Source organism: Pan paniscus, chromosome 12, assembly GCF_029289425.2.
Source record: "Pan paniscus chromosome 12, NHGRI_mPanPan1-v2.0_pri, whole genome shotgun sequence".
In the NCBI taxonomy this organism is placed as follows: Eukaryota; Metazoa; Chordata; class Mammalia; order Primates; family Hominidae; genus Pan; species Pan paniscus.
The window spans coordinates 82,327,457-82,343,871 of NC_073261.2; the positions used below are offsets into that span (position 1 = coordinate 82,327,457).

The window sequence follows — 16,415 nt, forward strand, 5'->3', positions numbered from 1 at the left end:
ATGAGAACTCAGCTCATTGTGTGAAAATTCAGATGACTGAACTATAATTAGCTCTATTAGTCAACATTTTAATTCATCGGATTCTGGCTTTGATGTGTTCCTTTCTCACAGAATCAAAGCTAATAATTCTGGAATCGTAATTGGGAGCTGAGTGCCAGCTTGAAACATTGGGAGCTCCTCACCTCCTTAGCAAGCCATGCCTTCAAAACTGCAGCTGCCTGGCCATAAATACTTATGAACTTGGCCCAGGCACCTCAGCCTTGCCCTTTAGCTCCTTGCTTCATAGGAAATTTCTGGGAGTCTCCTCTCTGTGAGTTAAAATCCATTATTTAGATTCTAAATTTGCAGTGGTTGACATTAAACTATTGTGTCTGTACCTCCAAAGCCTGAGAACATAATAGTTGCTCAATAAATTTGGAGGTGGTGATATTGTAGACAAATAATGGAGCAGATCATTGGTTAAATGATGTCTTAGTCCATTTTCTGTTGCTATAATGGAATACCACAGACTGTATAATTTATAAAGAAAGAGGTTTATTTGGTTTCATGTTTCTGGAGGCTGGAAAGTCCAAGACAGGGTGACCACATGTGATCAGCTTCTGGTAAGGGCCTCGTGCTGCATCATAACATGACAGAGAAGCAGCAGGAGAAGTGGGCACAGGCAAAACTGGCAAAACACAAGGGGCAGCCTCACTTTATGACAACACACTCTCATGGTAATGAACCCGGTCCTGTAATAATGAGAACTCACTCACTCCTTCAAGAATGAACTCAGTCCTGTGAGAATGGCATCAATCCCTCTTTACAACCTAATCATCTCTTAAGGCCCCACATCCCAACACTTCCCCATCAGGGACCAAATTTCCAGCACTTGAATTCCGGAGGACACACTCAAACCTGGCATTTGGTATCTAATAATCATCCTCCCTGTTTCAGCAACAAAACCTGATTGAAACAATCAGTTGCAGTAATCATATTCTTCTTGATCAAACATAAGTAAATGAGATAATTCTGATGAATGAGATAAGATCAAAAGTTTGCTGGGGAGATTCTGGAAGGATTTCCTTGCTTTAAAAGGTAGACATAGAGACAGTCCTGGGTGGGGTGTGGTGGCTCATGCCTGTAATCCCAGCACTTTGGGAGGCCGAGGTGGGCGAATCACCTGAGGTCAGGAGTTCGAGACCAGCCTGACCAACATGGAGAAACCCCATCTCTACCAAAAACACAAAATTAGCCGGGCGTGGTGGTGCAAGCCTGTAATCCCAGCTACTCAGGAGGCTGAGGCCAGAGAATTGCTTGAACTGTGGAGGCAGAGGTTGTGGTGAGCCGAGATCACACCATTGCACTCTAGCCTGGGCAACAAGAGTGAAACTCCATCAAGAAAGAAAGAAAGAAAGGAAAGAAAGGAAAGAAAGGAAAGAGAAAGGAAAGAAAGGAAAGAGAAAGGAAAGAAAGACGTCTTCTGCTTTTCAGTGTTGTGTTTCCGTGTGACTCCTAGAACTGTGCCCATTATCTTGAAACCACAAGAAGACTATCTGGGGACAATGTAGACAGGTTGAGGATGTAGAGCAGAGAGATGAAAGAATGTGTGGGATCCATGATATTGTTAAGCTATGGATCAGCCAACCCTGAGGCTACCTCTGGATTTCTTACTAAATAAATACTGTGTTCCTTATTGTTAAGCTATTCTCAGTTGGATTTTTTATTTATTATAGCTGAAATCATCCTAATTGACAAAATTAGTTAACCAGATCTTTTTGTATAGGAGGTATTTAGGTGAAAGGCCAGCTTGGTGGGAACCTTATTATAACAGATACTGTTTACTGAGCACCAACCATGCACCAGGACCATACAAACATTGACTTTAATCCCCACAATAACTCCCTGAGGTGATTTTTATTATTTGCTTTTTACAGATGAGGAAACTGAGACTCTAAAGCCATAGGTAAATTTATATAAGTTGCCCAGTTATTATGTCCTGCAACACAGATTCAAACCCAGATCTAGTCTGCCTCCATGTTTTTCTCTGCATTCCGCCTCTTCTTAGCTTCCACACAATGGAAGAAATGAGGACAAGCATACTGAGGAAGACTAGTTGGTTTGACGGTATGGCATAGAAGAAACAAAAAGGAGAAATCCCATCTCCTGAAACTGCCTGGATGGGTAATGAAGCCATTGTCCTCATCCAAAGCAGCCATTATGAGAGGTCCCGGATGCTGCTTCTAAGCAAGAAGGAGAAATGGGAAACACCCTTGGACATTTTGATACTGGGTCTCTGGATTGGTCCTGCAAACCTTGCCATGGCATTTGGAATTGGGAAAGGCTAAAACTTTTGACACTGGCTTCTCTCATGCATTTCTCACTGAGGGAAATCCTATCTCTCATATTCATAATACAGTCTCTGCAGACAAGCTCAAAAAGAGCTGTTTCCTGTGTTTGCCTCTCCCTTCCCCATCACCTCCCCAGATACTTTCCCCAAACACACACGCTCGTGGTGCCCAGTAAAGACAGAGAATGGTGGTACTAAGCTCTTGGGACTGAGTGCTGGCCCTATTCTGATCCTGGCTTGCTCAAGAGAGCACTGATTCTGGTAAAAGCTTGGAAGGTGTTATAGACTGAATATTATTTTCTGGAGACTCTGCAGGACACGGGTAGGAAAGTGTGGGGGTTTCTTCAGTTCCTATCAAGCACTGCCTCTCCTTGTTGACCTTGCCCAAGGAAATGAATAAATCCCATACCCTCCAGCTTCCATTTTCTTCCCTTGTAAAACGAGGATGGCAGTTGACCATAAAAACCCAGAGACAACTGCCATAAACCCCCAGAGCTGCTAGTTGAGACAGATTAGAGACCATTCCGGCACCATCTGCAGTGTTTATCCTTGGCTTACCACCTCTTCCTTCTCCAATTCCTATTAGTCTCATGCATCTAATGGTCACCCAAAGACGGAATTTTCTTCACATTTCCTGAAACACTGTGAAGGCCTGATCAATGAACGAATCTCTGAATCAATGAACAGACACTGCAAGAGCTCCTTGGCATAACATTGAGAAACCTGAAACAGTGGGAGGATGTCTAGGCTTACATGGAAGCCAAAGATGTGTTCACACACACACACACACACACACACACACACACACACACACACATAGAGCGAGAGAGAGGGAGAGAGAGAGGGAGAGAGACAGAGCGCGTCCTGAAGCCCTTCACATGAGAGGGTGTCTTGATTCACCTGTGACTGGTCCTGTACCCTTGAGGAATGCTGCCCACTTAGCGGGGAGGCCTCTGGGCTGCTGCTTTCCTGACTTTCTGTTTATATCAGGCCAGACCTGAGCAGGAAACAGATGGCATACTCAAATTGAGTAATTTGAGAAGAGTTGAATAAAGGGGCTATTTACAAAGGTGCAGGCAGGATGTAGGGAAACCACAGGGGTAGTGTAATAAGTAACAGCAACTTGGCCACCCTAGGGCTCAAGGGGTCAGGGGTGGTGCAGTCACCAGAACCTGTAGAGTATGCCCTGCATGTTTAGCAGCACCTGAGAAGAGCTGCGACCATGTGTCAAAGGATACAGCCAGCCCAGAGGTGATCCCCCAGGGCTCCCACACCTTTTCCTCCCTCTGATCTCCTACCTAGGATACCCACTGGCTAAACCCAACTAGAAGTCAAAGAGTAACCAAGCCCATTGATACCGTTAGTGGCATAGGGCAGAGTAGAAAAGAATCACGAGTCAATTTAGAAAGGCAAACCGAAGTATCCATCATACTAACCTAACTAACACTAACTAATAGTCTTAATACATAACACTATTTAGAGTGGGGAGGAAGACTGGAGCTCTGGAGCGACTCTGCCCCATTCGTGCCATGTGACTCTGCACAAGTTACTTAACCTCTCTGTGCATCAGTGTCCTCATCTGTAAAGTAGGCCTAACAACACCAACCTCAGAACTGTAGTGAGGATTAATGTTTCATGTATCTCCTTCAGAGATAATATACAGGCCGAGCGCAGTGGCTCATGCCTATAATCCCAGCACTTTGGGAAGCTGAGGCAGGTGGATCACTGGAGGTCAGGAGTTTGAGACCAGCTTGGCCAACGTGGTGAAATCCCGTCTCTACTGAAAACACAAAAATTAGCCAGGCATGGTGGCCCACGCCTGTATTCCCAGCTACTGGGTAGGCTGAGGCAGGAGACTCACTTGAACCCCGGAGGAGGAGGTTGCAGTGAGCCAAGATCATGCCATTGCACTCCAGCCTGGAATACAGAGCAAGACTCTGTCCCCCCCCCAAAAATAAATAAATAAATAAATTAAAAATTAAAAGGGAGAGAGAACGTAGGTGAAGCACTTAGCATATAGCAGGCACTCCATGAATACTGAATCCTTTCTTGTCTTCCTTGTCTCCTTCCTTTCCTTTCTCTCTTCCTTCGTCCTCTTCCTTCATTACCTGTCTCAGGTAAATGTGTGGGGATAGGGTCCTACACTTTGTATGTGACACTATTATATGCGCTTGATCATATTGCTTGATTGATAGTTGAAAGGCCCTTTCCTTCCTTGTAGGCTTCATAACATCCTGGAAGTAATCTGCCCAGTCTTGGAGCCTACAGCAGTTACTATGGTTTAAAAAGTTCTTGCTGGGGTGGTTGACATGGTCCTATCTCTTCTCATGAGTGGTTACAAGGTTACTGGAATGTTTGCTTTATGCATTTTGAAGCTGTATATTTGTTTTATGCTGTTGTCTGTATTTGTTTTAAATTTAACAATTTAAGAGCTTTAGAAATATTTTCAAAATTTCATATAACCATGAAAAATAAAAACTTTTTATTGTCTGCTTTCTCCTTGTTTTTAAAGTGCCTGCTCCTTCCTCTCTACCTCCCTGTGGTTAGGATGGATCTGAATTATCACCAGGTTCTCAACAAAAGGCCTTTGAAAAGATGATATTATTGGTGACGAGGGGACCTGGGAGCACTTATTTCTTCCTGGTCACATATTTCTTCCTATTCACAGATGCAAGAAACTCAGGCTGGGTCTAAATGCTTTTCCTGAACGTACACCTGGGACAGCTATAGGGGATGCTCCACACCCCTGTACTTTCCTTGCATGGTTCTGTGATGCTTCTTAACTTTTGCCAAAATCCCTGCCCTTCAATGTACAGTTTGATCTCTGAGCAAGTGGCTTCCTCTCTTCTCTTTCAGCCTCTCTCAGCCTCCTTAGAGGTCCGAGTGCCTGTAGTGTGGGACTCCTGTTCTCTGCCAAGCAGCTCTCCCACTGTTTCCAGGTTCTGTCCTCGACACTACTTTTAAGCAGATGCCACAGCAGAGTGGAGAAATGCTTTTCAAAGCCATTCACTTGGCGTTCTCCTTTTCTATTGCAATGTAATGTCTCTCTCCATCCTTCTTTCATCCTGTGCTTTACCAAGGGAACAAAAAGCTCCCCATGTCTATACACTCATCAAGACTCAAAGTTCCACAGTGGCAGGAATGGTATCTTTCCATGTTTTCATAAGCTATATTGCCTGTCTGAGTAGTTGACGCAGAATAGGAGCTCAAGAAATGGTTGTTGAATTGAACCGAATCGAATTTTCCTTCTCTTCTTGCCTGCATGAAAACCATCTATCTCTTCAGCCTAGCCCGATCACTCCAGTGGACTGCAAACTAGGAAGAGCGCTTTTGCCCTTTCTGGGAGTTGGTATTCATATGGCAGCTGCAGCAGCATGTAAAAAGGTGGAATGGGAGGTAGAGAGGAAGGAGCAGGCACTTTAAAAACTTCTAAGGCTCATTTGTTTTTAACATTATAGCTTTTCTCTTTCTTCTCCTTCGCATAAGACGCTTCTGCTGTCTTGTAAAGGATCTCATAGCTGATCCTTTTTGCTTGTATTTGCTTATTTTGCCTCTGGAACAGTCAGAGACAAACTCCCAGCTCCTTCCATTCCCCAACCCCCAAACCTGGCGCTGGAAGAGCAGGCGTCCCGGTGCTTTTGATGTTTTTACTTTTTCTAAAACTAGGCAGGGCCTGGAGATGAGAGAGTGAGCTCGGTCATTCAGCTGCTGTGTGCCTCACCTTTCCTCATGCGCAGCTGGGTAGCTGGGAGTGACCCGTAAGAAATAGTGTGTGCTTGCTACTGTTGGGATGAAAAGTTCCAGTGTGTGAAACGTGTGATTTATGGCTCTGAGGCATTCAGACCCAATTCCTGGGTGAGAGCATCCAAAGCAGGGGCCTCTTGGCCCCTAAGTTACAAGGTGTCTTCCCACGACTAATCAGGACACAATTAGGCCAAATCAGCTGCTTTCCTTCTCCCTCCAAGTTGCAAAGTCCAAAGGCTTTCCTGCTGACTACAGAGGTTACTTTACAAGGGGAAGGGAAGGGGAAGTAAAAAGGCAGATTCCCTCTGGAGGCTCTCTGCTGGCTCCAAGGATGCCTCCCCAAACACCACTGTAATATCTACCCTTTCTTCTCTCCCCAGTTAATGCCACCCTCATTCAGGCTCCAAAACTCAAGTGACCCTAAAAAGCCCATAGCATGGAGCCACTGGTAGCACCCTTATCTCCTGAAGATGAAACTACAAGTGTTTGCAAATAAATACTCCCCGCAGCAATATGTATCAAGAAGGACATCATACTTGTCCGAACGCCCAGTAGGAGGGCCTTTTGCCCAAATGAATGGGAAATCATTGGCCCAATTAACATCCTGTGATCTTAGATCTAAAAATGACCCGGAGCCGGGTAAACAAGGTGACGTCAGCGGACTGGGCAGGGAACGGCTCTCTACTGCCACCTCGAGGACAGTGTCCTCAATGGCGCGGCGGCTCCGGGCCCAGGGGAAGCGGACCTGGGACGGCTGGAAGGGAACTGGCCGGCGCTGGAAAGGCGCGGGGAAGGGAAGAAACCCACAGAGGGGCAAGAAGCTCCTCCGTGACCTCAGCTAGAGGAAAACGAGGGCTGCGTAATCCGGGCCATTGGGCGTTACTGCGCTGTCCCGTCTGGCTTCTCATTCCTGGGAGCATTCTTTTTATAAAAGGAGTCAGACACCGTGAACTCTCGCCAGAATAACTTCTAGCTAAAACTGGGTGGGGACACAATCCCCAAGGTTGGGCACCCTTAATGAAAGCAGTTCCCAGATTTCCAGTCCTGGAGGGAGAAGCAGCGGCATGGCCAGGCTAATCGCAGAAGGCTACCGGATTTGGGGTTTTGCTTCGGGCTTCGCTGGGATTGGGGCGGGGGAGGGAGTGCAGGGGTGAAATAGCCCTAATTTACTTTCCAGTCAGGCTAATGCGAGAAGGAGGCTGCGGAGCTTTCTGCAGGACACAAGCAGCATGCTGGGAGATGCCCCAGAAATGCGCTGGGCCCGGGGTCGGGGAAGGTCAACTGCGCATTATTGCTTTTCCCCTGCACATGATCCACAAAAGGAAAATGAGTTGGTTTTTAACTTGATGAAAACAAACACAAACTCACTTTACTTTTGGATCAGTTTTGCTGCGTTACAAACCACCTCAAAGTGCTGAGAACCAGGTAGGGGAATGGAGGAGGAAGGGTTCTCCTGGCAGAGAGAGCCGCGGGTATGAAAGGTTTTTTCTTGCAGGGGAGAGGGAGGTGAAAGAAGGCGAGTGGTGCTAGAGCCCGGGGGAAAACAGAAGAGCACACTTCCCAGGGGTCAAGTAGGGCCTTGGGAGTCACAAGAGAATTCCTTCTTCATTCTAAAAATAATGGGTTTGGGAAGCCAAAGGTGGGAGGATTGCTTGAGCCCGGGAGTTGAAGACTAGCCTGGGCCACATATTGAGACTCCGTGTCTACTAAAATAAATAAATACATACCTACATAACTTAAAGCTTTTTTTTTTTTTTTTTTTTTTTTTTGAGACAGAGTTTCACTCTGTCGCCCAGGCTGGAGTGCAGTGGCAGGATCTCTGCTCACTGCAACCTCTGCCACTGGGGTTCAAGTAATTCTCCTGCCTCAGCCTCCGGAGTAGCTGGGATTACAGGCGTCCGCCAGCATGTCTGGCTAATTTTTGTATGTTTGGTAGAGACGGGGTTTTGCCATCTTGGCCAGGCTGGTCTCAAACTCCTGACCTCAAGTGATCTGCCCACCTCGGCCTCCCAAAGTGCTGGGATTGCAGGCATGAGCCACCACACCTGGCCTAATTTTTGTATTTTTAGTAGAGATGGGGTTTCACTATATTGTCCAGGTTGGTCTCGAACTCCTGACCTCAGGTGATCTACCTGCCTCGGCCTCCTAAATTGCTGGGATTACAGGCGTGAGCCACTGTGCCCAGCCAACTATTTAAGGGCTGTATTGGTGAGAAGGTTTTTTAGCTACATATAACAGTAGACCCAACTAGAAGTGACTTAAACATAAGGATATTTATTATCTCATGTAACAAAAAGCAAAAGACAGGTGCTTCCAGAGTAGTTTGGGGTGGTCAATATTGTCATGAAGGATCCTTTTATCTTCACTATCCTTAGCCTATTGGACTTGTCCTTAGGTTTGTTACCTTATGGCCACAAAGTAGCTGCCTCAGTCCCAGGTATCGTATAGACATGACTCCATCTAGCCAAAGAAAGTTAAATTTTTTTTCCTTGCAACTTTTTACAAAGGAGGAAAACCTTTCCCAGAAACCCCCAAACAGACTTGCCCTCAGGCCCTGTTAACAAAAAAGAATTATTTAATGATACTTGTTAAAGCACAGTAAGGAAGACTTTATTCAGGACCATTGTCATAGGTGTAGGGACTACTGAAATGGGATTTTCCAGTGCAAGTGAGATTGAGCTCAACTCTGACCGCAAGGGCCACTGGGAATTTAAGCTAAGAAGCAGGGTTGTGGTTGGGGGGGCAGTGGATGGAAAATTACTAAGAGAAAACATAAGCTGGACACAGTGGCTATCACCTGTAATCCCAGCACTTTGAGATCCTGAGGTGGGAGGCTTGAGGCCAGGAGTTCAAGACTGGCCTGGGCAAGTTAGCAAGACTTCATCTCTACATAAACTAAAAAAATTAGCTGGGCATGGTGGTGCATGCCTGTAGTCCCAGCTGCTCAGGAGGCTGAGGTGGGATGATCGCTTGAGCCCAGAAGTTCAGGGTTACAGTAAACTACAATCGCTTCACTGCACTCCTGCCTGGGCAACAGAGTGAGACCCTGAGAATAGAAAGGAAGGGAAGGAAGGGAGGAAGAAAGGAAGGAAAGGAAGAAAGGAAGGAAGAAAGGAGGAAAGAAAGAACAAAAAAAATGAAAAGAAAAGAAAGAGAGAGAAATAAGGAAAGAAAGAAAGGAGAGAGAGAAAGAAGGAAAGAAAGAAAAGAGAGAGAGAAAGGAAGGAAGGAAGGAAGGGAGGGAGGGAGGGAGAGAGAAAGGCATCCGAGTGGGTTAGGGGAAATTCTGGCTAAACTGACCTGACAGGATTCTTGTTGAAGGCAGTCCATGGTTATCAGTTATCATCTGGAAGATGATGGAGAATGAGGAACTCAGTCAGATATTAAAGGCGATCAGACATTGAGAGTGGGATATTCTTGGCAAATTGACTTAGCGGGGTTTTTGCTAAAACTGGATTTTACAAGGAAGTATACAGATGGGCTTAGGAGAAAGTTCAGAAGCCTGACTAGAGTTTGGCCAAGCAGAGAATTTATATCAGCCTCACCGGCCACAATTAGGTTATGTGCCCAAGGCCTAGTTGAAGGAACTAGGGAGCCTGTCTCATGGAAGGAGGTTTCTGCCAGCAAGGAGGGAGGGAGAGGGAAATGGTCTTTTGGAGAGGCAGCAAAAAGTGTGCACTATGAGGGTGTGGGTTGATATAATCAGATATGCAGTCTGAAATTGTTTCTCTGGCTGCCAATTTCTGCACATTGCACATGCTAGCACCTCTACTGGCTATAGCTGCCGCTATCCTTTTCTGACTACTTCCTACACACCATCCTTGAGGTCTCAGGTTAAGAATCATTTCTTCCTGGAAGCCACCTCTTACTCCTTCCACACTTGGTTAACTATTCTTTTATTATATTTTTTCCTATTTTTTTTTCCACTCTTGAGACAGAGTATAGCTCTGTCGCCCAGGCTGTAGTACAGTGGCGCGATCTTGGCTCAGTGCGATCATGGCTCACTGCAATCTCTGCCTCTTTGGTTCAAGTGATTCTCCTGCCTCAGCCTCCCAAGTAGCTGGGATTACAGGCACGTGTATTTTTAGTAGAGACCAGCCTGTATGTTAGCCAGGCTAGTCTCGAACTCCTGACCTCAAGTGATCTGCCCGCCTCGGCCTCCCAAAATGCTAGAATTACAAGAGTGAGCCACCGCGCCCGGCCCTAACTTTTTTTTAAAGAGTCTCTCTATGTTGCCCAGGTTAAAGTATAGTGGCTATTCATATGGGTGATCACAGCACATTGCAGTCTCAAATTCCTGGCCTCAGTGTTCCTGCCGCAGCCCCCTGGCTTTGGCTGTTCTTGCACTGTGTTTCCATACCATTCTATATGTCCCTTATCAAAGCTGGAATCATGATTTATGAAAATCACTTGTTTAAACCCTAAGCTAACTAGAAGCATCAAGAGTATCAAAGCCAGACCCCACCTGTCTTGCTCACCATTATCTCTTCGCACGTAGTCTAGTACCTGACATGTAGTATATGCTGGATAAATATTTTTTGGATAAATATTTTTTAGATAAATGAATAAGCAAACATTTAATAGAAGCTGTTAAAGGCCTTTCAATCTCACAGGTTTCTGACACTCTTACCCTTTGTACCAGAAATGCCCAAGGCCGCTGGGACAGCAGTGGGCCAAAAGTCTCAGGACTCACATTGCTGTCCTTGGCAAGGGGGCACATCAAACCCCACAGAAGACCGCTGGAAGTGACAGCTCAGTTGTGAACTAATCCAGACTGAAATATAAGCGGTGGGTCATTGTCTGCTCCCTGGAGACATTGGCTTCTTGTGGGAGAATTGCAAAGTGGGGCTGGCACAGATCATTGTGCAGTATTGGCGGGCTCCAGTGTGAGTGCAGTGTTGCCTAATAAACACTTCTAATTTCCCTTTTTTTTTTTCTTTTTGAGATGGACTCTGGCTGTGTCACCCAGGCTGCAGTGTAGCGGCAGGATCTTGGCTCACTGCAATATCTACCTCCCGGGTTCAAGCAATTCTGCCTTAGCCTCCCGAGTAGCTGAGATTACAGGCACCGGCCACCATGCCTGGCTAATTTTTGTATTTTTAGTAGAGACGGAGTTTCACCATGTTGTCCAGGCTGGTCTCAAACTTCTGACCTCAGGTAATCCACCCACTTCAGCCTCCCAAAGTGCTGGGATTACAGATGTGAGCCACTGCGCCCGGTCCACTTTTAATTTCCTTTTGATTCGCTTTGATCACTAGTTCATTCTGTGACCTCCACTGATTATATTATGTGTTCAAAGACACAATACCCTTCATGTCCAACCTACTTTGTGACATTCTGTTTATTTCAGAACAGGGTTTACTCAAAATGCCCTGTGCCAGAGAGGCAGGAGTCACCTCTGCAGGTATCACATGTGGAATGAGAACAACCAGGAGAGTGTCTTTGAGGAGGCAGTATGATGTGTTGAGAAGAGCACTAGATTCGAGAATCTAGAAGGGTTTCAAGTCCTGATGTGCCAGCATTTGAGTCTGGGAAGGTCAGCAGGCACCAGCAACCAAATTCCTTTAAAGTCTTACTGAGTAGCTTGGACTTTCTCCTGTGCCCTGGGGCATGACAGGGCCAAATCAGAGTTTGTGTTTTTTTACTGAGACAGGGTCTCGCTCTGTTGCCTAGGCTGTAGTGCAGTGGCATGATCTCAGTGGCCTCAAACTCCTGGGCTCAAGCGATCCTCCCACCTCAGCCTCCCGGGTAGCTGGGATTACAGATATGTGCCACCATGCCTGGCTAATTTTTTTTATTTTTTGTAGACACAGGGTTTCACCATGTTGCCTAGGCTGGTCTTGAACTCTTGTGTTCAAGCCATCTGCCTGCCTCGGCCTTCCAAAGTGCTAGGATAACAGGCGTGAGCCACCACACCCACCAAATCAGAGTTTTTGAAAGATCTTTTTGGCAATAGTGTGGAGGGTTTATTGAAGGGGAAAAATTGGATTGGAAGTGACAAGATGAGTTAAGATATAGTCCAAGTGAAAGGTGATGGGGCATAGACCAGGACTGAAGCACTGGAGATGAGAAAGAGAATGCATAAAGACCTTTTAGAAGGAGAACTGGCCTGGGTATGGTGGCACGTGCCTGTAATCCCAGTGCTTTAGGAGACAGAGGTAGGAGGATTGCTTGAGCACAGGAGGTCGACGCTGCAGTGAGCCATAACTGTGCCACTGCATTTCAGCCTGGGTGACAGAGTGAGAACCTGTTTCTGAAAAGAAAAAAAGCCAAGCGGGGTGGCGTGCACCTGTAATCCCAGCTACTTGGTAAGCTGAGGCAGGAGAATCGCTTGAACCACGGAGGTAGAGGTTGCAGTGAGCTGAGATGGCACCACTGCACTCCAGCTTGGGCGACAGAGCAAGACTCTTTTTCGGGGGAAAAAAAAAAAAAAAAAAAGCAGCAGCGGCAGAACTGACAGAAAGGATTTAGAGACATGAGGAGAAGGGGAAAGAAAGGGAAAGTGAAAGTCAAATGCATCTAGGGTCCAGAGTGCATCACACAAACAGGAATAATGTTGTTTCACAAAAGCTTTGTACTCCTGCATAAATGTATGTATGTATGGGTTGGCAGGCATTATAAAATGTATCTCTTGACCAGGCGCAGTGGCTCACACCTGTAATCCCAGCACTTTGGGAGGCTGAGGCGGGCGGATCACGAGGTCAGGAATTCGACACCAGCCTGGCCAATATGGTGAAACTCTGTCTGTACTAAAAATACAAAAATTAGCCGGGCATGGTGGTGCGTACTTGTAGTCCCAGTTACTTGGGAGGCTGAGGTAGAAGAATCGCTTGAACCCGGGAGGCAGAGGTTGCAGTGAGCCAAGATCGCACCACTGCACTCCAGTCTGGGCAACAGAGCAAGACTCTGTCTCAAAAAAAAAAAATAATAATAATAATAATAACTGCATTTCTTTCCAGGGTGGTAAAAAAAAAATTATACAACATGGACTATATCAGTGTTTCCCAAACTTCAGTCATTTGCATACCTCATTCACAATTGTGACTGTATTCAAATAACACCTGCACCATTAATTGCTTAGTATTGTGCTTTATTTTGTTGTTTGTTTGTTTGTTTGTTTGAGGCAGGGTATCGCTGTGTTGCTCAGGATGGAGTGTAGTGATGTGATCTGAACTCACTACAGCCTCGACCTCCTGGGCTCAAATGATCCTCCCACCTCAGCCACCAGAGTAGTTGGGACTAGAGGTGCATGCCACCACACACAGCTAATTTTTTTTTTTTTAATTTTGTAGAGATGGGGTCTCCCTATGTTGCCCAGGCTGGTCTCAAACTCCTGGGCTTAAGTCATCCTCCTGCTTTGGCGTCCCAAGGTGCTGGGGTTACAGGCATGAGCCACCTTGCCTGGCCTAGTATTGTTCTTTAAATGAAGTCAATTTTTTTTTTTTTTTGAGACAAAGTCTCTATTTGTTGCCCAGGCTGGAGTGCAGTGGCGCCATCTCGGCTCACTGCAACCTCCACCTCCAGGGTTCAAGTGATTCTCCTGCCTCAGCCTCTAGAGCAGCTGGGATTACAGGCATGCACCACTGCACCCAGCTAATTTTTGTATTTTTAATAGAGATGGGGTTTCACGATGTTGGCCAGGCTGGTCTCGAACTCCTGACCTCAAGTGATCTGCCCACCTCAGTCTCCCAAAGTGCTGGGATTACAGGCGTGAGCCACCATGCCCAGCCTAAGTAAAGTCACCTTTTAACCTAAATACCTACTGCAGCCTCATCCTAAAAAAATAAAGAAAACAAAACAAAACAAAAAACAAAAACCACCAAAAAAACCCCATATATATGAAATCATGATTTTGATGTTCCAGTTATGTTTTTACACACATTAAAACAAATACAAGGCCATTAAATATAAAGTATCTGGGTGCTACCTAAAATAATTATTTCCCATGCCCTCAGTTGTGTGCAGTCCAGACTTGGGGAACCCCTGACCTGGGTGATAGTGGCAGCCACTAGGACGACACATCCTTTGCTTTCTTTGCCTCCCTCTTGACTTCTATTCAGATTGTATCAGTGTCCAGCCCTGGACTGCTGGCCAGGTCTTTGCATCCATTGTCAGCAAAGCCTTGCCCTGCAGGTAGTGACCTTTAGCAGAGCTGGGCTAGAGGCTGTCATCCAAACAAATGGTGGCTGACCTGGAATGTCTTTTTAACTCAGTGTCCCACATCCCAGCCTCTGAAGCTGCTACATGACTGGCCCAGGCCAAATGAGCTCACATCTCACATGTTCTGCAACCAAGAGTGCAAATGGGGCCTTGGGAATCTCCATTTTCTTTCCTGGTGTTGTCCCTGATGCTTTCCAAGGGCGACATGTGGAAGTCTGAATGTGGGGGCTGCAACTAGATCTGCTTTTCCTCACATTCGATGTGTAAAGATCCTGTAGACTGTTTCAATGTGAAGTTGAATTAAATCTGCACCAACTGGTGAGGTGACGTGAGGCACATCACCAAACACCTCCGAGCCTCTGTTTCCTCCTGTGTAAAGCAGTGGGTTAGGCTGGTCATCTCCAAAGTGTTTCTGGCTCTCACATCTTACTGTGCTGAATAGTTTGGGGACCATTGTACTTCTGTGAACTCCTTATTCAAGCCCCTTGCCCATTTATTTTTAGGATTGTTTGTCATTCTTTTTACACCCGCCCCCACCTATTTTTAGGATTGTTTGTTCTTTATTTTATTTTATTTTTTTGAGACAAAGTCTTGCTCTATCACCTGGGCTGGGGTGCAGTGGCTCCATCTCAGCTAACTACAATCTCCACCTCCTGGGTTCAAGCAATTCTCTTGCCTCAGCCTCCCGAGTAGCTGGGACTACAGGCACCCGCCACCACATCTGGCTAATTTTTTGTATTTTTTGTAGAGACGGGGTTTCACTATGTTAGCCAGGCTGGTCTTGAACTCCTGACCTCAAGTGATCTGCCCACCTCGACCTCCCAAAGTGCTGGGATTACAGGCGTGTGCTACCACGCCCAGGCAGGATTGTTTGTTCTTACATGTAAAAGTTATTGTGGTCATTATATGTAAATTTATGTATATCGTATCATATCCCTCTGTCACAAATATTGCAATATTTTCCCCAGCATTGATGCAACCTTGTTTCTTATGTATTTTGTTTTGAAGACATTTCCACTTAAAAAAAAAAAAAGCCCCAATTGACAATCTTCCTTGAGGATTTCAGCTAAAAAAGAATGTCGTTACTCCAAGACTATAAAAATATTTACTCAGTTTACCTTCTAGAAGTGATTCATTTATTTTATTTTTAAATCATACATTGTTTGAAATGTATTTTATGAGGATCAAGATAGAGATTCACTTTCATTTTCTTTTTCAGATGGGTACCCCATTTAATGAATAATCTATTTTTTACACAGATTTGGAATACATCATCTTTACAGAACATTCTTGAAAAAGTACCCTGTTATGCAGTTATAGCAGTAAAAGCTATTGATAATTATACTGTGGCACATTTGAGACTGTTGTACTAATGGAATTATTATTTTTATGTATTTATATCTTAAAAACATAGTAACAGTATTTACCCCCAGCCTCACTATAACCAATTAAAGCATTCAAAAATTTACCGTAAGTGGTGACTATAATGACTGTCAATGTATAAAAGCTTCAGAAAGAGCAGACTTTCCTTTTCTATCATGGTAATTAGTAGCGATAATCATAGCAATTAGCGGCAGTAAAATATAAACCACAATTTTAAAGAACTCAGTTTCTGTGATTTTGAGGCCAGTAGGACAAGGACATAGGGAAGTTACTCCTGAGACAAGGTCCCTGTGCAAAATTAGGAAGTTAGAGACATTTTGTCCCCAGGTTGTCCACTCCCTACTCCAAGGACCCACTGTTTTCTGTGCCTCATTCCACCTCTTACAATCTACTCTCAGATCCTCATTCACACTGAGGTGTTGATGACTGGTTGCTGTCCAACACAGTCATTCTCATTAGAGTGTGAGGTATGTGGAAATTAACTTGTTACTAATAATAAAGTGCCGAAGTTTGAAATAATTTACTTTTTAATAAATCTGAGTTAACTCACTGTTTCTCCTGAAATGAATTCACCTGACTCTTATTTGCTTGCTTCCTTTGTAAGAGAAAACAGGTGTGCTGGTAATTGTCCATAACCTCTTTGTTACAGCCCATAGGGATATAATGATACAGCATTAAAGCCAGGGCCCTCTTCAAATTGCCTTGTGAGTGAGTTGAGCTTATGTGGTTGTTTTTGTTTTCTTTTTAATGTTACCCAAGGATACATTTTTAATAAGCTTACCAAATCTATAGTGGAAGT

The 16,415-nt window shown here is 45.1% G+C and overlaps 1 long non-coding RNA gene across 1 annotated transcript in view; it reads right to left on the reverse strand.

Annotated features, from left to right (window-relative positions):
• LOC129397173 (uncharacterized) overlaps positions 1 to 15,495 on the reverse strand; it is a 73,475-nt gene extending 57,980 nt beyond the window's left edge. The window contains exons 1-2 of the long non-coding RNA XR_008624364.1: positions 10,767 to 15,495; positions 9,374 to 9,419 (exon numbers count right to left, since the gene is read on the reverse strand). This is a non-coding gene — a long non-coding RNA (uncharacterized LOC129397173). The remainder of the gene's footprint in view (positions 1 to 9,373; positions 9,420 to 10,766) is intronic.
• Positions 15,496 to 16,415: the final 920 nt, after the last annotated feature.